Source organism: Podarcis erhardii, assembly GCF_964252035.2.
Source record: "Podarcis erhardii genome assembly, chromosome: 3".
NCBI classification, from domain to species: domain Eukaryota; kingdom Metazoa; phylum Chordata; class Lepidosauria; order Squamata; family Lacertidae; genus Podarcis; species Podarcis erhardii.
The window spans coordinates 111,769,186-111,790,984 of NC_138507.1; positions in this window are offsets into that span (position 1 = coordinate 111,769,186).

Consider the following 21,799-nt stretch of genomic DNA (forward strand, 5'->3'; position numbering starts at 1 on the left):
GGGTGCCAACAATGGTTGTCCTGTGTCATCTGAAAAAATGCAGGAGAGGAGAGTAGTCTTGTGTTGATATCCAGCTTCCAGCCTTCCCACAGGTATCTGACCAGCCACTGTGAGGACAGGATGTTGGGCTAGATGGGTCATTGACCTGATCCAGCTGGCTCTTACGTTCTTATTATGTTCTTATCAATTTGTCTCACCCATTTTAAAGCCATCTAAGATACTGCACCTCGTCACATCTTTTGGAAGTGAGTTAACACAATAGGAAGCTGCCTTACACTGGTCCATGGTCCATCAGCTTAGCATGATCTGCACTGACTGGTAGAGGCTCTCCAGGATTTCAGATAGAAGACCTTCTCATCCTTACCTGGAGATGCCAGGGATTGAACCTGTGATCTTCTGCATGCGAAGCAGATACTCTACCACTGAATAATAATAGCTGAGGATTTGTTGTGTTGGCTTGTAACCAATGCAGTGCTAAGTAAACATTGCATCAACACAAGGATTCCCAGTTCCACAGTAGGAGAACTAACAGTTACTCTGGCTCTTTTATGTATATGGCTGAAAACTTGATTTCTTGCTGGCTAAGATCACAAGGGACACCACACCAGAAAGCCCCTAAGATTCATTAGCAATCCAGATAGACAACGCTGGGCTTGATCGACTATTAATCCAACTGCATCTAGCTGCTCCTTCAGCAAGTTGCTCAATGGCATTTGGTCCTTTCCAACATGATAGAATTCTACAATTCTTTGAAGCTATCCTTCCTCATCCTATGGGAGCAAGCCCTTTTTGAATGCCAACTGCCCCGGGGCAAGAGGCAAAGCTGTAAGCATCATTAATCTTCAAGCAGTTCGCCCATAGGCTAAATTCATCCTGGCTTGAAAGAACAGGGAGGTCATTCAAGCCGCTCTTCATCCTGCTTTGACAAGGGCAAGAAGCAGGAAGACTGAACTCTAACCCGCCTGAAGTTTGATGCTCAAAAACCATGCCAAGGAGCCACGTTGGAGCTGTGAAGCATCCCCGTGGGGAATCTCCTTTGGCTTCCTTCAAAAACCCGCTGGTTTTATTTCTGTCCAAAGCATTTATATCCCACTTCTTTTTTTGATTGTCTGCAGCAGCTCATTAAGTGTTTATTTATGCCATTTCTTTCCTCCACTGAAATTTGGAAGGGATGTAGCTCACTGCCTTTGCATGCAGGAAGTCCCCAGTTCAATCCCCAACATCTCCAGGCAGGCCAGGCAGAGACCCCTGCCAATGTTGGCTGGTGCTTATTGCGACTCACTGGGAAGAAGGCAGGGAAAGCTACAGTAGAAGGAGGCAGAATGATGACAAGCAGAGCCACCCACTGATTGTTGTTGTTTAGTCGTTTAGTCGTGTCCGACTCTTCGTGACCCCATGGACCAGAGCACACCAGGCACTCCTGTCTTCCACTGCCTCCCACAGTTTGGTCAAACTCATGCTGGTAGCTTCGAGAACACTGTCCAACCATCTCGCCCTCTGTCGGCCCCTTCTCCTTGTGCCCTCCATCTTTCCCAACATCAGGGTCTTTTCCAGGGAGTCTTCTCTTCTCATGAGGTGGCCAAAGTATTGGAGCCTCAGCTTCACAATCTGTCCTTCCAGTGAGCACTCAGGGCTGATTTCCTTAAGAATGGATAGGTTTGATCTTCTTGCAGTCCATGGGACTCTCAAGAGTCTCCTCCAGCACCGGAATTCAACAGCATCAATTCTTCGGTGATCAGCCTTCTTTATGGTCCAGCTCTGACTTCCATACATCACTACTGGGAAAACCATGGCTTTAACTATACGGACCTTTGTTGGCAAGGTGATGTCTCTGCTTTTTAGGATGCTGTTCCACTGATTGGTTATAGGTAAAAAAAAAGTAGGTGGGACCTGGCTAAGATTCTTGAGGCCTTTCACCTGAATGGACCAGCCTCTGCCTCCAACACTACAGCTCCCATTATCCCTGACTATTGGCTGTGCTAGGTGGAACTTATGGGAGTTGGAGTCCAACCATATCCAGTGTGGAAATCTGGGCTAGATGCCTTAGCTTAGGGCACTTCTGTTCATAACTCCAACTGCTGCTCTCCCAAAATTATTTCTGAGATCTGTTTACAGCTCAGCCCATTGTGTGTTTTGTTTTGTTCGATTATTACATTTATATACCTCCTTTTCCTCCAACAAGCTCGAGCTGGTGGCCATGGTTCCCTGCTTCCCCCATTTTGTCTTCACAACAACCCTGTGAGGTAAAAAAAAAAAAAGCCTGAGAAACAGTAAGTGGCCCAAGGTCAGCTAGCGAGCTTCATGGCCAGGTGGGGATTCGAACCCTGATCCCCCAGGTCACATTTCAACACTCTAACCATCACACCACTCTGGCTTATTCTGCTGCATTTATTAAAATATATAAAGAAGTAACCGTTTAACACCAGTAGAGTTAGCCAAACCCATTGGCGTTAAGGGGGAAATGGTTGTTGTTTTTAACAGTGGCGTAGCGTGGGTTGTCTGCACCCGGGGCAAGGCAAGTAATTTGCGCCCCCCAACCCATGGATTTGCGCCCCCTAACCCGTGGATTTGCACCCCCTAACCCTAACCCCCAGATGTTGCGCCCGGTGCGGCCGGGCCTCCCTGCACCCCCCACGCTCCGCCACTGGTTTTTAACCTGCATAAAGTTACACCGTTTATAATACAGGCACACAATATAGTTGAAGTGTCAAAGTCAGGCCTTCCGTGGCCACCAAAATGAATGCCAATTGCACAACCAGCTTCAAACAAGCACCCAGAGTGTGAAGAAAGGTGCATCTCATCTTGCTCCACAAAATCTCCATTGAACCTTTTGACTCCTCGCTTTCGATTGATGCTGTGCCGTTGGCAGCATAAAAATGGAGGTCATCCCAATTTCACTGGAGCTCCTTGACATTTCAGCTCGTGACGGGGTGTCTTACTTTCAAACTTACTCCCCCCACCCTCTCTCTCTCTCTTTCTTTTGCATCACACACAAATCTCTTTTTACATAATGTATAAGTACAAAGAAATCGAAGCTTGAAATGGATAGAAGGCAGGATGCTGATCTCTGCACGGTGACAGTTTGGATACAGGCTGGCTTAGACATTGCACACCAAGCCACTTAGTGATGGCTGAACACTCCTCCACCGGGTTCAGAATCGGCTCAGTAATTCCAAACTTTTTCAGAGAACCTTCAGAATAAGAAGGGAAAGTTCTGTTTTCAGAGAGTTCCCTCCCAACTCGCAACGTTCATCATCCAGTGCTTTACCAACTGCACTGGCTCCCGGTGGTGTACAGGGTCAGGTTTAAGGTGCTGGTTTTGACCTTTAAAGCCCTATGCGGCCTAGGACCCACGTACCTACGGGACCGCCTCTCGTGGTATGCCCCGTGGAGGACCTTAAGGTCCACAAATGACAACATTTTGGAGGTCCCAGGGTGGTTAGATTGGTCTCAATTAGGGCCAGGGCCTTTTCAGTACTGGCCCCGACTTGGTGGAACGCTCTGTCACAAGAGACTAGGGCCCTGCAGTATTTGACATCTTTCTGCAGGGCCTGCTGCGTGCAGGTGTCTTATCCTATTGCCTTCTGGGAAATGTAGTTCCCAGCACCAGTATCACCTATAGTATGATGAGCTGTCGGACAACCCAAGTAGTCGGGACTGAAGAGTAAGGCTGCTTCCAAACCGAGACTATTTAGACCTGCCCACTCATTGGTCTCATACGGTGAGCTGCATAATTTTCTGCACTCAGCAGATAAATAGAAACATAGAAGTGCAAAGTTGGAAGGGACCCAAAAGGTCATCTGGTCCAACTCCTTGCATTCTCCTCTCCTGTCATACCAATTTTCACTCACTTTTTATGGGGCAAAGAGTGGGGTGCCAAGGGTGTATATGTTGAGAATCCAGTTCCACCTTAAGGAGCAGACGTGTGGAATTGTTGCATGTCACATGTCTGTTTACATTCCAGCACAGCTTGCTGGGAACTTCCGTTTGTGTATAGTTTGCTGTTTTTGCTTTGGACACGAAGGAGATCAGACATGTTTTCCTTTTGTCCTGATCTACGCTGAATAAACCTGCTTGTCAATATGCTTGCACAGCCTCTCATGCCACTTCTGTTTGCGCAGTGTTTTCTCTGCTGAATAGCGTGCTCTGTCTTCCGAAGCCTGGGCCACAGATTTATGCTGCACCAAGGACTAGAGTTTGCCTGGCACACCGGCCGGTGGGCTGGAGCCAGCTGGGGGCCTGCCACTTGCCCCCATTTCCTTGGGTGCATGCCAACAGTATATGCATGCATGTTGCAATGACATCTGTAAGCCGCCCAGCCAGATGGGTGGGGTATATATATTAAAATTATGATTATTATTATAATCATCACAGCACATGGATGCAAAATGTATTTGTGCATGTGCAGTAAGGTCTACTGCATCTAGAATGAGAATTCAACAATGTGGGGCCCCGGTGCATTTTTGTGTACTGTGGTTCAGTTCTTACATGGATGGAATCACATCTTCCTCACCATATCCTACCTCTGCTGGATTTTCTATGGCACCTCTAAGCAGATACGTTTAGAGCACATCCAACACCCATGACTCCCCCTCCTCCAAGAACTCTGCGAACTGCTGTTTCGTATCATAGAGCTACAACTACCAGCACCCTTCACAAACTACAGTTCCCAGGATTCTAGCGGGGAAGCAGTGTGCTTTAAATGTGCATGAGATGTGTTTAAATGTGTAGGGGGATCTACCATCTGACAGCAATAATGATAAGCGAGGCTAAGATTTGCTCCGGCGTCATGAAGAATGTTTTTTTTTTCTATTATGCTTTGACACTACATAAATTCCTTTGAAACAAACATTATTTCGATATTTACAGCGTGCCAACTTAGATAAGATTGCAGTCGGCTCATGCAAGCCATTTTCGCCGAGAACCTGAATGCAACTTCAAAAAACACACACACACAAAGGAGATATGACGATAGCTTGAGGAGCCTTCATTCACCTATAAATTTAATGTATAGGATGAATCGTTTTTTTAGGTCCGTTTAAAAGCTGCAAAATTGAAAGCAGGTGCCCTGAATTTTTAGATCAAATGATAGCTTTGAGGCAACCCTTAAACTGGTGGGGGATAAGTAAATAATTACATTGAAAGTGGTATCGAAAATGGTGTGTGGGGCGGTGCTTGGATAGGCATGGACCATTTGCTGAAATAATAGCCCAGGCCACAATCTATAGAATTGCATTAGCGCTCTGCACTCAGGTGGGCTTTGGGATTCATGTTTCTTAGAAACCACAATGTGATGAGCTCTTCAAATCCAACCTGAAATGTCTCGTTTCCTGAAACAACACTTCCCAAAGTCCTTCTGTGCACTTTGCCCTGTCCAGGGGAAAGTAAATGGCTCCAGCGGATGAGGTTCTAGAGATGTTGCTCGCTGCAGCCAACTGCAGCTCAACCATCAATCCAGGGGAATTCTGGAAAATTTAAGCTCTGTGAAGGAAAAAGGGGGTCTTCTAACAACCCTCTGGCCCCTCATTGAACCACAGTCTCCTCCTCTTGCGGGGGCACAATTAGTGCCAGCACCGTCCATTAAGAGTTTGGGTGTAATCTTCGACACCTCCCTTTCCATGGAGGTACAGATTGCAGCTATAACAAAGGCGGCATTTTTACATCTCCGCAGGGCCTTCAAGACAGAGCTGTTCCACCAGGCCTTTGGCCAAGGCACAGTCTGACCCCCTCCTTCAGTAATCCTCATAGAACTCTAGCCCAATGGTTGCCATTAATTTGATTCTGAATTGATTTTAGAATGAATTGATTTTAGAATATATTTCAATTAATTGATTGTGATTTTATGTAAATTGTGTTACTTTTATTGTTGTTAGCCGCTCTGAGCCTGGTTCTGGCTGGGGAGGTGGGATATAAATAAAAAATTATTATTAAATTCAGTCCTCCAGATTTCCACAGGAATTTGAGATTTTTTTAAAAAAAATGCCTCATGAAAAATTCATCAGCACCTCAATGCGAATTTCTTCTAATAAACATGATTTTGTATGCAATTTTTCCAAATGCATACATTCTTGCAAACAATTTCCACTCACTTGGTGCGTTTTTGTACTCATTGCTTAGCTGGAGAACAACTGCGTTGCAAAATTCAGAGCTGCGAGGATTTTTTAAAAAAACGACTATTTTGGGTCGCGTTATTTTTCAGGAAGTGCAAATTAGGTAAGTCCGGGGGTGGGGTTTCAGCCGGAACTCAGTTCCAGCACCTCTCAAGTGGGCGCCATTGCCATTATGAGAACATGGTAAGTTATGGCACCTCTTTTTTTAGAAAAATAACACTGGGTAAGTTAACCTTTAAATCTGAAGTAAACAGAATTTCTCCCTCCATCCATGGTCCTGTGTACACAAAACATTCATTCTAATCTCTCAACTTCCCAGGCTGATATCACGTTTCCCTTTGAGAATGACTGCCTCACCTTGCTCCACTAGCAATATGTAGCAGAGCACATGGCTGTGATTAAGCTTCTGGCAGGCTGCTAAAAAGTCGCAGCAAAGAAAGGTCTCTTCTGGGAGGCTTGCCTTGGCGTTCTCTCTCGAAATTAAGCATGCATTTATTCAGGAAAGAGATTTGGATCAACTTGATTGACAGCAGCTCTCAGACATCAGCAAAAAGTTCCTTTGCTTTCCACCTCAGTGCTCACCATAAAAAGCAAATTCCCATCATGCTTTGTTCTCGGTTATCCTGCACGTTCTGGGTACTCCTCTCTCTCAGATCCCTGGGCATTTGTTATTTTCACAGCTGCTTGTTCTTGGCTCTCCTTGAGGCGCTGACCCTGAGTGTCCCGCCTACATCACGGCTGACCTCTTTCTTGCTCCTGCCACCAATATATTGGCTTCTGCTGTCAGGCGAGGCGCTGCAGTCACCATTCACATACAGTCCCTAAGAATGTGAGAAGAGCTTGCCAAATCAGGCCAATGATCCATCTTACTTCAGCACCCTGTCCTCACAGGGACCAATCAGATGGCTGCAGTTGAGAGACGGGGAGGTGATTGAGAGAGGAGACCCAAGGGAGAGCTGGGAAATAAGGCTACCATGAAGGGACGCAGGTGTCGCTATGATCTAAACCACTGAGCCACTTGGGCTTGCACTGCTGTGTGTTCCCCAGTAACTATCATGGGATGGGTTAACTTTGGTCATGTAGGAGGCCTCTTATTACATTCTCCATTTTGTTTTGTGTGAGAGTGACTTGACTGTAATGGCTGCATCTCCATGAACATTGAAGAAGAGGCAAAGTTAGATACATAGGGATGCGGGTGGCGCTGTGATCTAAACCACTGAGCCTTTGGGGCTTGACAATCAGAAGGTCGGCAGTTCGAATCCCCTTTGACGGGGTGAGCTCCCGTTGCTCTGTCCCAGCTCCTGCCAACCTAGTACAGTGGTGCCTCGCAAGACGAAATTAATCCGTTTCGCGATTCTCTTCGTCTAGCGGTTTCTTCGTCTTGTGAAGCAAGCCCATTGACAGCTTAGCGGATTAGCGCTATTAGCGGTCTAGCGGCTTTTAGCGATCAGCTGAGAAGCGGCTTATCAGCGGAACAGCTGATAAGTGGCTTAGCGCTTAGGGAAAGGGCGGACAAAAGCGGGGGGGAAACGCGGGAACTCGCAAGATTTTTTCGTCTTGCGAAGCAACCCCATAGAGAAATTCGTTTAGCGAAGCGCCTCCAAAAACGGAAAACCCTTTCGTCTAGCGGGTTTTCCGTCTTGCGAGGCGTTCGTCTTGCGGGGCACCACTGTAGTTCGAAAGCACACCAGTGCAAGTACAGTGGTACCTTGGGTTAAAAACTTAATTTGTTCTGGAGGTCCGTTCTCAACCTGAAACTGTTCTTAACCTGAGGTACCACTTTAGCTAATGGGGCCTCCCACTGCCGCTGCGCTGCCACCGCACGATTTCTGTTCTCATCCTGAAGCAAAGTTCTTAACCCGAGGCACTATTTCTGGGTTAGCGGAGCCTGAAGCGTCTGTTACCTGAAGCGTCTGTAACCCGAGGTACCACTGTATTAGGACCAGGCTAACAGGGACACGAGTGGCGCTGTGCATTAAACCACAGAGCCTAGGGCTTGCACTGCCACCGCGCGATTTCTGTTCTCATCCTGAAGCAAAGTTCTTAACCTGAGGTACTATTTCTGGGTTAGCGGAGTCTGTAACCTGAAGCATCTAGAACCTGAAGCGTCTGGAACCCGAGGTACCACTGCAGATAAATTGGTTCCGCTGAGGCGGAAAGGTAAATGGCATTTCCATGCGCTCTGGTTTCCGTCACGGCGTTCCACTGTGCCAGAAGCAGTTTAGTCATGCTGGCCACATGACCCAGAAAACTGTCTGTGGCCAAACGCCAGCTCCCTCGGCCTGAAGTGAGATGAGTGCTGCAACCCCATAGTTCCCTTTGTTGGGACTTAACCTTAAGGCTCCCATTCAGTGTATGGAAGTTAATTGTAGGGCGCTTCTGTGGAATGCCCTTTTAGAACAGAGATACCATTTGTATTTTTTGTATGCTACCATTTTATTTCCTCGTTAGGTATTATTCTCTCTCTAGTTTTAAGCTGTCGAATTAGGTTAGCTTATCTGTGTTGTTTCTGTATGGGTCCATTTTCTTTATTTGTAGGCATTATGATTATTTCCCGTCGTTCTTAATGTTTTGTTTTGTTGAATTCTTAGGGTTACTATGTAGTGGGCCACTTTGAGCACCACTGTGGGAAAGAGACATACAAATAGCTCAGCTGGTTAAAGCATGGTGCTGAGAATGCCAAGGTTGCAAGTTTGATCCCTGGATGGGACAGCTGCGTGGTCCTGCATTGCAAGGGGGTTGGACTAGATTGTGCTGGTCCCGGGAGCTAACCGAGAGGCGAGGTCCGAGTCCGGTCCGAGGTCGATGGTGCGGTATTGAGGCTGTCCATCAAAGCTGTAGCTGGGTCCAAGGCAGGGAGTCAGGTGAGGTCAGGAACTCTGGCAGAAGAGCAGGACAGGGTGCAGGCAGGAACAGGCTACCAACAATGTTGCTCCCACAACTTGGGACTGGCCTGACTGGCCTTTATCTCCTCTGGGGCCTAGGGCGGTACCGGCCCACAGGTGACTCGCCTCTCCTGGTCTTAAGGCGAGCACTCCTCCTGCGGGAACTTAGTTCCCTCCGCCTCTCTGCCCTGAGCCTCTGCAGCTCAGGAGAGGCTGGAGGGTTACCGGACCCAGAGGCAACCTCAGCTTCCCCTGACGGGGCTGAGAGTGGAGCACCTGCAGGCAATGGGCCCTCCATCACCTCAGGAGCCAGAGCAGACTCAGCTGGTGCCTGCACCTGAGGATCCAGCACAGGTGAGGACCCTTCAGGCTCAGGCCCCAGCCCCAGCCCCAGCTCAGTTGGTTCTGGAGGCGGGGACTCCTGTGCAGGCTGGGATTCCTCAGGTTCAGCCTCTGAGTCCGAATCCCAGGCCATCACATAGATGATCCTCGGGGTCCCTTCCAACTCTGCAATTCTATAATTCTATGAAATAAGCTGATGAATGAATGAAGAGAATGGATGGAAGTTGCCTTACTCTGGTTGTCAATCTGTTGCCTGGGGCTAGTGGGAGTTGTAACTGTTAAGTTGTGGGTTGACATAGCAGACGACACAGCGATTTCTCCAAGTAGCTCTTTATTTTGTAAGCTGGAGTAGAACTAACTGCAAACAGCTCAGCCGGCCTGCTTTTATAGGCAGCCGGCTGTCAACATTGTAGCAACAACAGCCCAGAGTTCCCGCCTAAAATAACTGACGTGGACCTGAGTGAAAACTATCTACAGACCTGAGTGAAAACTATATACAGTATCCCCCTGCTGGCCCAGGGTGAAACTTCACTACATAACAGTAACCCAAAACATTTGGAACGCACCAAGTTGGCAAAGGCTGGTATATGACATAAAATTAAACCCAAAGGTCTGGGGGGGGACCCCGCTGATTTCGTGTGTTTTTTTTACATGTTCTCCCAGTTACGGCATAAACAGTGTTGTTTATCTTTGGGTACACCTTGTTCATTGTGGGCTATTATTATCCTTAAGACTTATGGGGGGAAAATAGACCAGTCATTATATTCAAGGAGATTGTTTGTAATTAATTTTTCTATGACACTTGACTTTCACATAGCTCGCACAAACTCATCCATAAATCCATCCCTTTTTACATGAGTCATTTGTTGAAGGAACATGTTCATTTATTAGCACGCGAAAGCTTCTGAACTTAAAGAGTAAACATTCTGATTAAGAGCATGTGCACTTCTGATGCTAACAGTTCATATGGGTGGGCAAATACTGAGCCAGCAGAGGACAGATAAATAGACCTGGCACAAGGGAGCTTCTTGCACTCCTGTGGTGAAGCGGCCATTGTTTGAACAGAGCACTGTCTGTGATAGCATCATGCCCCAACACACGCTCGGAGGCTGGCTCCCAGCTCCGTAGGATCTGGGAAATCCTCGGCCGCGTCATCCCCAGGCCAGCCAATCACCTGGCCCAGGGGGTGTGGCTTGCCTCATTTAAGGCAAGCGCGGCCGGGAATCTCCCTCTTTGGCTGCTCAGCTGCTTTTGTTTCCCATCCACCCGCCCTCCAAGGTTCCTCTTTTGACCTTGCTATGGACCTTGGTTGGTCGCCGTTAAGGGGCCTGGTAGGAATTTTTTCCACTTGGCAAATCGGCACCAGCCAGTTGGTTTTTCACCTATCTCGTAGCAAATTGTCACAACTTTTTCGGCTTTGGTGGTTAGGCATTGGTATGGGTATTGCTATGTAGATGTATGGGGGAGGAGCGCCATCACCTCCCCCAAATATTGAAGGGTAGCCCGGTAAAGGATTCCGGGGGGCGTTGTCTCGTCTGAAGCCTATGGAGGTCAGGGCCTAAAGTGCACCCCCGAGTGGTGACCCCGGGGGAGTCCCTAATTGATGTGCATCAGCAGGGCTCCCCCTGCTGGTGTTAACCCTTCCTGGTCTTCAAGCAATCAGGCTGAAGCCTGATAGTCGATAGGACCAATGCCTAAGCCAATACCGCTCATCACCTGTAACCAATAAAGTTGTGGCCTAATTTTAGCTCATTAACCTAAATTACTGTGTCCTGTGTCTTTATTTCTACTGGTGGGAGGCGGGATCTCACCACGCAACTAGGTGCCTCCACTTCAGCCCATTCCATTGCTCAAAATAGGACTGCAATTGTGCAGCAGAGGACAAAATAGCTCTAGTTCATGGGAGAATGTGAACAATGTCTTTTTCTTCTTACAAGCCATGCAAATATTTTGGGAGATTCTCATTTCATTAGCAAGTTATGCAAATGCAATAGGATTGTCAGCTTTCTCAGAAACAAGTGAACGGGATGTCTAATATTTGGTACTTCAATAATGCACTAACTGGGTAGACTATAATCTGCTAACTCAATAGCCCGGGATAGTTCAGGCTATTGTTCTATAGTGGAGGATATCTAATTTTGGTATTCATTTATAGCAGGGTGGTGTGTTTCCCTACCCTCAGGCTAATGGAAGTTGAATTAATCAACCTTGAAATGAGCTAACCATCACAGGCCAATGCAAATATATGAGCAAAGTGCATTCCGAGATACAATGATGGATACAAATACTATTCAAGTTGCTTCTTGCTGTTGCTTCTTGCTGCTTGACTCTCTTCAAGCGACACAAAATGCAGCCAATGTGTTGGGGCGGAGAGAGCCTTGGACTCAGGTGCCCTGAGTTCAAATCTCTCTGCACTTTAATCTAAAATCCTGACAACCAGATTGAGTAGAAATCTGACGGTCAACCAGGATGATCAAAAGGCTGGAGTCCCACCACTATGAGAGAAGGTTGAAATTGGAGAGGGTAGGGCAGGCTTTTTGGTTTAAGGAAAAGCAGAGGAGGGCTGCATATATAAAGTGAAGCATGTTGTGGAGAAACTGGAGAGTTGCTTCCTCCCCTCGCTCATAATTCTAGACTAGTTTCAGAAGAGACAAAAGGAAGTGTTTTCCCCACAGTACCTAATTAAGCAATATCCACTGTTAGAATTCCTGTTCCGTGATTGCAGTCATGGGATTGTTGTCTTTCACATGACGGTATATGTTTTGACTCCACAGAGTGGGAAGTGATGGAGACAGGATGTTTGTGTTACTATGTTCCGTGAAATGGGACTGTTGTCCTTTGTTTTTTGTTTTTGCTGTCTGATGAGAGAGGGAGCTATGTTGCAGTGCTCTGTGTGTGTTTATATGTAAATAAAGTAGATTAGCCAAAATGCTGAGTTGCTGAGGTCTGTTATGTGAACAGCGAAGACTCTGCGGATCCCTAAGTGTGCCAGTGTCTGTTGGCATCAGTCGCTGTGATGTTTGGGCAGAAGAAAGCTTTTGAAGCTCCCGAACGATCGACCAGGAAGGAGAGGACATGCCAATCAGGCATGTGTCTCTGCCAGGGTCCTACTCGAGTGTAGGACGAGCTCCTGACATCCACTACCAAAGTATGTAGAGATACCGCTACCAACTTGGACAACTTAAAAAGAGATTCAACTAAGGCAATCAATGGCTACTCATGATGGCTGTGTACTACCTCTGGTACTGGAGACCATCTTAGAGTTGCTGGGAATCAGAATCAGGTCTTGCTTGTGGGCTTCCTATAGGCGTCTTGGTAGGCTACAGTGTGAATAGGATGCTGGACTAGATTGGGCTTTGGCATGATCCAGCAGGCTCTTCATACGTTCTTATACCCATAGCAGAGACCATTGCCCAGGTGCAAAATTGTTAGGGGCACAAAATTTCAACATGTGCTGCCTTGATACAACTGTGTGCTTTTGTTGTTGGGCTCTGTTGAAAATGGTTTCTTTGTGCAAACCAAGAAGTGACCTCTCCAGACAATAGAATGACTTTTCTTCTCTGCAGATGCAATCTCCTGAGTGACGCAGATGTTGTTGAATGCACATGGATACTCCATCCCTTTCCCTCTCTTCCTCCCATCCCCTCCACGTGGCCCCGGGCTCTGGCAACTCACGCTATGCCACTGACCCATAGGGGAAGTCTTGGGATATATTCTGGGGAAGCTTCTATAGCTATTTCCTTGATCAAAGGAAACCCGTATGACAATGATTAATAACCACAGTTAATTTCTGGCAGGCCACCGATTTCAAGAGACATGCCAAAACAAACAACAGCAACAACAGCAAGAACCAACCATCAGATTTGGAAAATTGCTGTTAGACCCAACATAAACACTTCAGAAAAATCTGATTCTTAATGTTTCTGTTCTTGCCAGCTGATGTTAAGGGCCAGCAAGGCAGCATTTTACTTTATTGGTTTTAATGAGAGCTTGTTGATTAGGGAATGTCTGCTCTCTTTCTTATCTCTCTCTCTCTCTCTCTCTCTCTCTCACACACACACACACACATACACACACACACACACACACACACACTCTCCCCCCGTTACATTTTCATTGGGGTTTTTTCGGGTTTGGGGTTTTTTGTTTTTGTTTCTTTGTTTACTTCCTTTCTGCCAACTCTGTGTGGGTCTCCCAGCCTAGCTTTCTCCACGGATAATAGTGGTATCATTTCCCCATGATTACTGCATTTGTTTGTTTGGTGTGTGGGCTGTGGCAACGCTGCGGGAGATTCAGAAGAGGCTCGTTGCTTTTCTCCACCTTTGAAATTCCTCTTTAACTACGTTCTGAAGTCGCTGCTCGCTTCCTTGTGTCCAAATGTGCCTGTACTGAAGTTATAATGAATGTTCCGTTGCAATCAGTGGAACATCAGGTCGTGAACTTAGCATTTGCAGATAGGTGGCTGTCATTATCTTTCTTTTAGCCTGAAGCTGGTATAGTATGGTGGCTTTTTTTCTTCCAAAAGCTCAGGGATTATTATGAAGCCAATATTTTATCACAAGGCTCCGCAAGACTCACAGAAAGTGGGTGAACTTTGTAACTGACAAGGGAGAAGGGTGAACCTGCAGAACGATGAGCCTGCAAGATGACATATCTGAAGGAAGGAAACTCATGCAGAGAAGACGGGATCAAGGCATCTGTGACTAGAGGGCGCCTGGGAGGGAGAGGCACGAGAGAGGGAAGCAGTGTCCGAATCTGAATGTGCTTGGTGCAGCCACCAAGTTGTGCATGCCATCATCATCATCATTTTATTTGTATGCCGCCATTCCATAGCTGAAACTATGCTCAAGGCAGCTTGGACTACTGCAATGTGCTCTATGTGGGGCTACCTTTGAAGGTGACCCAGAAACTACAATTAATCCAGAATGCGGCAGCTAGACTGGTGACTGGGAGTGGCTGCCGAGACTGTATAACACCAGTCTTGAAAGACCTACATTGGCTCCCAGTACATTTCTGAGCACAATTCAAAGTGTTGGTGCTGACCTTGAAAGCCCTAAACGGCCTCAGTCCAGTATACCTGAAGGAGCGTCTCCACCTCCATCGTTCTACCCGGACACTGAGGTCCAGCGCCGAGGGCCTTCTGGCGGTTCCCTCATTGCGAGAAGCCAAGTTACAGGGAAGCAGGCATTGGGGCTTCTTGGTAGTGACGCCTGCCCTGTGGAACGCCCTCCCACCAGATGTCAAAGAGAAAAACAACTACCAGACTTTTAGAAGACATCTGAAGGCAGCCCTGTTTAGGGATGTTTTTAATGTTTAATAGGTTATTGTATTTTAGTGTTTTGTTGGAAGCCGCCCAGAGTGGCTGGGGAAACCCAGCCAGATGGGCGGGGTATAAATAATAAATTATTGTTATTGTTATTGTGTTATTGTTATTGTTATTGTTATTGTTATTACAACATGACAAGATTTACATAATTAGAAAGATAACAGAAGTCATAAACAATAAATAAAACACATCAAAAAGTACACAACCAAACGGAAACCATTTCCACGTAAATCATAAGATCTAAAACTAAAGATACAGCAATAATATCAATAACAGCAACAGCTCTCTCAGAGCCCCGTAAACAATACTCCAGCCCAAGAATCTGTTCAACAGCTTCAGCTTTTGTCACTGGAGTCAGTCAGCACTCCACTCTCCCAGCCCAGATGGGAAAAGGCCAGTAAGGCAGGGTGCAGGTCTTCCAGAGCTCACAGCCAAGGATGGTCTCGTTTAAAACAACACAGATAAAAATTAAAAACAATTTAAAAGCAGCTGCAGTCCTTGTGAAGCCTGTCAGGCCCCACCCCAAGCCAGGTGGAAAGAGGCAAGGGGAGGGTCCTTCGGTCCCTCAGCAGGCAGTCCTCCTCACATGCATGAAGTCACATGTATGATGCACACGTGTGATGTCATGCAGTGTGGGAGGAGGCTACGAGGCCTCTGCAGTTGCTGGTAGGCCTACCATGCAGCGGCGTAGCATGGGTTGTCAGCACCCGGGGCAAGGCAAGTAATTTGCGCCCCTAACCCCTAACCTGCCGCCGCTGCCAGCTTCTTCTTGCTGCTGCCTGGGCTGGAGTATTTACGGTAAGGTAGCTACGGCAGCGGCGGCGGGTCCGTGTCAGGTGATCTGAAGCGAGTTGCCGCTGGCGCTGCCGCCCAAACGACGCCGCTTGCCCGGAGGAGGAGGGCAGAGAGGCGAGGAAAATGCAACATGGCCCAGCAGCTGCAGCAGCAGCGGCGGCGGCAGGGCTGTGAGAAGGGGCTGCCTGGTGCGCCCTCCGCGGCCCTGACACGCGGGGACCGCGGCGAGCGCTGAGAGCCGCTGCCTGCCGGACGCCTTCAGCCCGGACGCGCGCACAGCTCGTTGGTTCCACGAGACATGGGGCTCTGCTACAGCCTGTGCCCGAGGCGACTCTGGAGGCGGCGAGCGCACCTCTCCCCAGATGTTGCGCCTGGTGCGGCCAGCCCCCCCTGCACCCCCACGCTATGCCACTGCTACCGAGGCCCAACAGAGCCTGCCACAACCATGGGGAGGCCCGGCAAGGCTCTCCACAGGCCACAGAATATTGAGGAGCCTGGCCCCCTCCTTGAAAATTTTGGGAGGCCTTTGGCCCCCTGGTCCCCCCTAGATGGTTCCCCATATCCAGAAACCTATATTTAGCCACATGCATTCTGGCAGAGACCTGAATAGGGCTAGTATTTGAAAGTAAACAGCGATAATCCACAATAGCATTTAGTGTGAATCCCCATCATGTGTGTGTAAAAGAGGAATCAGTGCTGAAGCCCTGCTACCCAGTAGCCATATGGTGTTCAGTGGTAGACTTACGTTTTTGGGTGCCCCACAGCTTTTGGGAGCCCCTACATAACCAGCAATGAGGTGTGGGTAACCTCTGTTATCAGTGGGGGTTTTCTATGATGGATCACCACGATTATTACATGAGTTTGTGTTTTGGGGCATCCTCTCAAATACTTTCATGACCTCCTTATTATTCCTAGTGAAGGGGCCATTAGAATATTGTTCTCTATATGATCCCAAAAACTGTTTAAGGCATTTTCTCCTCTCTCGTATGTTATCCCAAAGGGGGGAGGTTTTTCACCAGCCAGAAGAACAAGGCTTTTTCTTGCTTAGATGTTACAGTGAAAATAGGCCTATCTCAGGAATGTCTGGCTTGGGTGAGTAAAAGATAAAGAGCAAGGTTGAATAGGTTGAATGGATGTTATTGTAACCCCAGAGGGAGGGACTGGACATACGTGAAACAAGGAAGTCCAAATATGGAGAAACGAAAGCTAAATTCTATACCATTTCCCGTAAATCACATGTTTTCTTGTAAATCAGATGATAGACTGTCACAGGGGGTATAAAAAGGGCTGGCAAGCCCAGAGAGGGCGGGCGGGCAATGAACTTTACCTTGTCTGTACCTTATTTTGTCATGACAAAATAAAAATGATTTCACTGCTGTCCAATTGACTCTTTGAAGCAAATTCTGATACTCCAAAGAAAAGGTCCATCACTAGGGTCTTGATCTCTGTTAAAAAGGGAGGAGGTTTATATTAGCCACAGCAGAGCAACCATCTTAGCACAACGCTCCACCTTTACAACATCTGTGCTACTGACTCTTAAACTTTGGGGTTGTTGAAATATATACAACAACCAATATGATCAATTTGAGTCACAGAACTCAAATTGAGTCTACTAGACCCAAACATTTTAAGCAAAGCCTCTGGGATTGGGGCCCTGAAACATAAGCTTCATTGGTTGATAGTAGTGTCGTGGAATTCTATTCAATATTGATCCAGAGGAGAACTCAAATGTATAATTAGCAGAGTAAAAACTTAAACACGTTGTACTACAGTCATACCTCGGGTTGAAGTAGCTTCAAGTTAAGTATTTTCGTTACTTCCAGGTTTCACCGCTCACGCAGACGCTCAAAATGACGTTATGCACATGCGTGGAAGCGGCGAAACGCGACCCGCGCATGCGCAGACGCATCTTACGTTTACTTCAGGATACGAACGGGGCTCTGGAACGGATCCCGTTCGTATCCAGAGGTACCACTGTATTCCCAAAAATAGAGGCAATTGTATTTCATCCAGCAGAGCTTTACTGCTACTGAAGGCAAATGAGCATAATGGTTACAAATCCAATACATTCAGGATTGGCACTGCCCATAAGAAATCCAGCTGCAGCAGACTTAACTTAAACTTACAATAACTTATAATGTCTAAATCTTAACACTATATACAGAACACCACACCAGACCGAAAGAGAGATAGAAAGAGAAAGTGAGAGCCAATCTCCTTCTGGCCTCACTATTATAGTCAGTATGACCTTGACAGAAGAGATAAGAGAAACAGCTTAAGCCAGCTGTACAGTGGTACCTCGGGTTAAATACTTAATTTGTTCCAGAAGTCCGTTATTAACCTGAAACTGTTCTTAACCTGAAGCACCACTTTAGCTAATGGGGCCTTCTGCTGCTGCCGCGCCGCCGGAACACGATTTCTGTTCTCATCCTGAAGCAAAGTTCTTAACCTGAAGCACTATTTCTGGGTTAGCGGAGTCTGTAACCTGAAGCGTATGTAACCTGAGGTACCACTGTACTCAGCTTCTCTGAAAGTATAACCCAAACAACAGGAACCTTCTGCTTGTTTCTTTCACACAGAGCAGCTTCCAGAACCCTCTTTCTACACTAAGAAATGCAAACTGACAAGTGGATCTATCCCTAATGGTGCCCCTTCAATCATGTAATCGGTAAAAGGGGGTACGGTAATGTTGAAGAATGTAAGAAGAACCAGCTGCTTCAGACCAGTAGTTCACCAAGTCCAGCATCATGTTCTCACAGTGGAGAACCTGATGTCTGTGGGAAGCCCCCAAAGAAGGCAGCTGGGTTAGGAGTCATTGATAGCCTTGACTTCCGTGAATTTGTCTAATACTCTTTCAAAGCCATCCTAGTTGGCGGCTATCACTGCAAATTCCATGGTTTATATATTACGTGAATTGCATTTGTACTGCAGTGGTACCTCAGGTTAAGTACTTGATTCGTTCCGGAGGTCCGTTCTTAACCTGAAACTGTTCTTAACCTGAAGCACCACTTTAGCTAATGGGGCCTCCCGCTGCCGCTGCTGCACCGCCGGAGCCCAATTTCTGTTCTTATCCTGAAGCAAAGTTCTTAACCTGAAGCACAATTTCTAGGTTAGCGGAGTGTGTAACCTGAAGCATAGGTAACCTGAAGCGTATATAACCCGAGGTACCACTGTATACTGATTCCATGCATTTAACCAATCAGGACTCCTCTTCATTGAAGGTTTTCAAGGGGAGCTCAGGTTTCCATCTGTCATGGATGCTTCAGTTGTGATTCCTGCATGGCAGAGCGTTGAACTAGATGACCCTTTGGGTCCTGTTCAACTCAACAATTCTATCATTTTATGATAGGACGTTTCTTCGATATGCCTCTAGCTCCCCAAAGAGTCACATTTCTAATTTCAGGTTCCAAATCTGTATTGCAAAATTTGACATTTCGGTTAATTTTGAGTTATGTTCACTGCCGTCCTAAAACAATATATATTTGGGTTTAGATCCTAAGCAATTCTGCCAACTGCTGCTAAGCATGTGGCTGGCCTGCCAGGAGTTCAACATAATTGCATAACTGCATTGTGTTATAGGGCACACAATTGTGTCAAATAAATGCAGCTATCCCCCATTTGCAACCAATGCACTGAAATGACGGTGCCAGCATTTTTTCATGCGGCTCTAGAAGTGTATACAGGGAAATTAGGCTTTGACGTGCCATCAGCTGTAAATTGCTTTAATGGGTTGTTTGTTCAACTGACACCTACAAAAGCTGTTTACTTCATTAATTTGCAGATTTATTAACGTATAAACATCAAAGCTATTTGAAGACTTGAGAAAATGTCATCCACTATAGCACTTATAAAGTAAGTGGAAACCCTGTAATGGCTTTCTGCTGTCTGCTGAGTGGAAAGACAGATGCTTGAGCTGGCCTGGATATTTTGTGTATGCATGTGCATGTTTGTATGTACATAGATTCAGATAGTTGGTCTGACACAGTCGAAATAATAATAAAAAAATTAAAAATTGTCCAGTAGCACCTTAAAAAAGGTAAAGGACCCCTGACATTTAAGTCCAGTCGTGAACGACTCTGGGGTTGCTGTCAGCATCGCCCTTGAGCCAGTGTACCAACTGGACTCATGCACTACAGCCCCGACTGGGCTAGGCGAGCTGGGTAGCACTGCCAGAGACCTCCTTTCCCACAGGAACAGGTCACAGTGCTGTGGACTCACAGCTTGGAGCTGAGAGCACTGGAGAGAGCCTGGATATTTTGTGTATGCATGTGCATGTTTGTATGTACATAGATTCAGATAGTTAGTCTGACACAGTCGAAATAATAATAAAAAAATTAAAAATTGTCCAGTAACACCTTGAAAAAGGTAAAGGACCCCTGACATTTAAGTCCAGTCGTGAACGACTCTGGGGTTGCAGCGCTCATCTCCCTTTACTGGCCAAGGGAGTCGGCATTTGTCCGCAGACAGTTTTTCTGGGTCATGTGGCCAGCATGACTAAGCCGCTTCTGGTGAAACCAGAGCAGCGCACGGAAACGCCGTTTACCTTCCCGCTGGAGTGGTACCTATTTATCTGCTTGCACTTTGACGTGCTTTCGAACTACTAGGTTGGCAGGAGCAGGGACTGAGCAACAGGAGCTCACCTTGCTGCAGGGATTCGAACCACCCACCTTCTGATTGGCAAGCCCTAGACCCTGTGGTTTAGGTCACAGCGCCACCCACGTCCCTACTGAAATTATAACCACCCTGCAAATGCAAATGAGGCAGAAAAAAAGCCTCTTTTATAGGAGATGAAACTTTCCAGAAATTGGATTACAGGTTCCAGCCCAGCGCTAATATACACACACTTTGCTTTTCCTCATTGCTAACATGTATGAGTATGCAAGTATTATAGTCCTACATCTTTAGGATATTTTAGCTTCCCTCCTGAGATGCGTCAGATCTTAGACAGGCAGGCACATCTGTATACGATGCAAATGTACGTCTTAGTGTGAGAGGGATGGAGCTTACCGTTCTGGCTTTGCAATGTGCCATTTTCCACAAGGGAGACTGCACGTGCCAGCCCTCAAGAGAAGCTAAAGCATCTGGTGAAACGACAGCAGTCAACAGAAGCTTACACCACAATAAATTTCATAGCGTTTAAAGGTGCCGCAAAACTTCCTTTGTTGGTGTTGCTGCAAAGAGACTGGCATGGTTATCCCTCTGGAAACAGCTAAAGCCTTAAGACGCAGGCTCTCCATCTAGAACAGGTGAGCTGGAACTTTTATGGCCAGAGGGCTGGATCCTGAACTGGCCTACCATCTGTGGGCCATTTTGGACAGATGGGTGGAGTCACCCGCCTGTCAATCATCTGACATCATATGATTTCAAAGCTGAAGCCAGGAGCAAGCAGAGGCTTATCCCTCACCTTAGCCCTGTGGTCCCACAGCACTAAGATCAAAGATGAAAGGCAGCTGTAATATCACAGCAGTAAGATGAGAGATAAGCCTCTTGCCTTCTTTCTTCTGCCTTTTAAAGAGCAGAAAGAGGTTCTGAAGGGAGAAGGAAAGGTTAACAGAATATTATAAAAGAAGCTAAAGGGCTGCAGTTGTGGTCAGGCAGCTAGCAGAAACCGCAAATGTGTCAGCTCTGAAGCTGCTTCCTGTTTTCAGCTCTGCAGACTGGGAGCTGTTTCCTGTTTGAGCTATCGGTTTTAGAAATGTTTTAGAAATGTTTTTAGAAATGCAAAACATATATGCAGGGGATGAGAAAGGTTTCTCTCAATATTCTCTGTACCTCGTACCTAAGAAATCTGCACCTAAGCTCTGTACTTTGTACCTAAGAAAGGTTGCTCTCAAATACTATCTGCAGTAAAATCCTGTGCTAATCCTGTGCTAATCTTACTTCTGCAAATTTGGCCAGACAGTTAGCACATCGCCAGTGATTGCTTGCTAAATTTGTCTGGCAGGTCAAAAGTACATCTCTTAGCTTGCAAAAATATTTTAGCTGCTGTTTGCAGATTTAACCAGGCCCCTTCTTCCTGCCTTGTGCTTACTAATGCAAAAATAAGAAAAGACACGTGTAAGCAGAAGGGGAGGGGGGGAGTGCTTAGCTAGCAGAAAGGCACGTATAAGGAATGTTTAGCAAGCATTAAAAATGTGTTTAGCAAGCAATATAGATGTGCCATATAAGGGAATAAGTTGAACATTTGCCAGCTGATTGGGCAAATCTGGAAAGGGTATGGGAGGGGGGAGAGTGTTCAGAAAAGTATAAGAAAGTCTGCTGAAGTGTCTTGGGACACAGCCAGTTTGCAGGAGCTATCCTGCTGGTTGTCACTCTGCGCAGATTGCAATAAACTCTTTTCT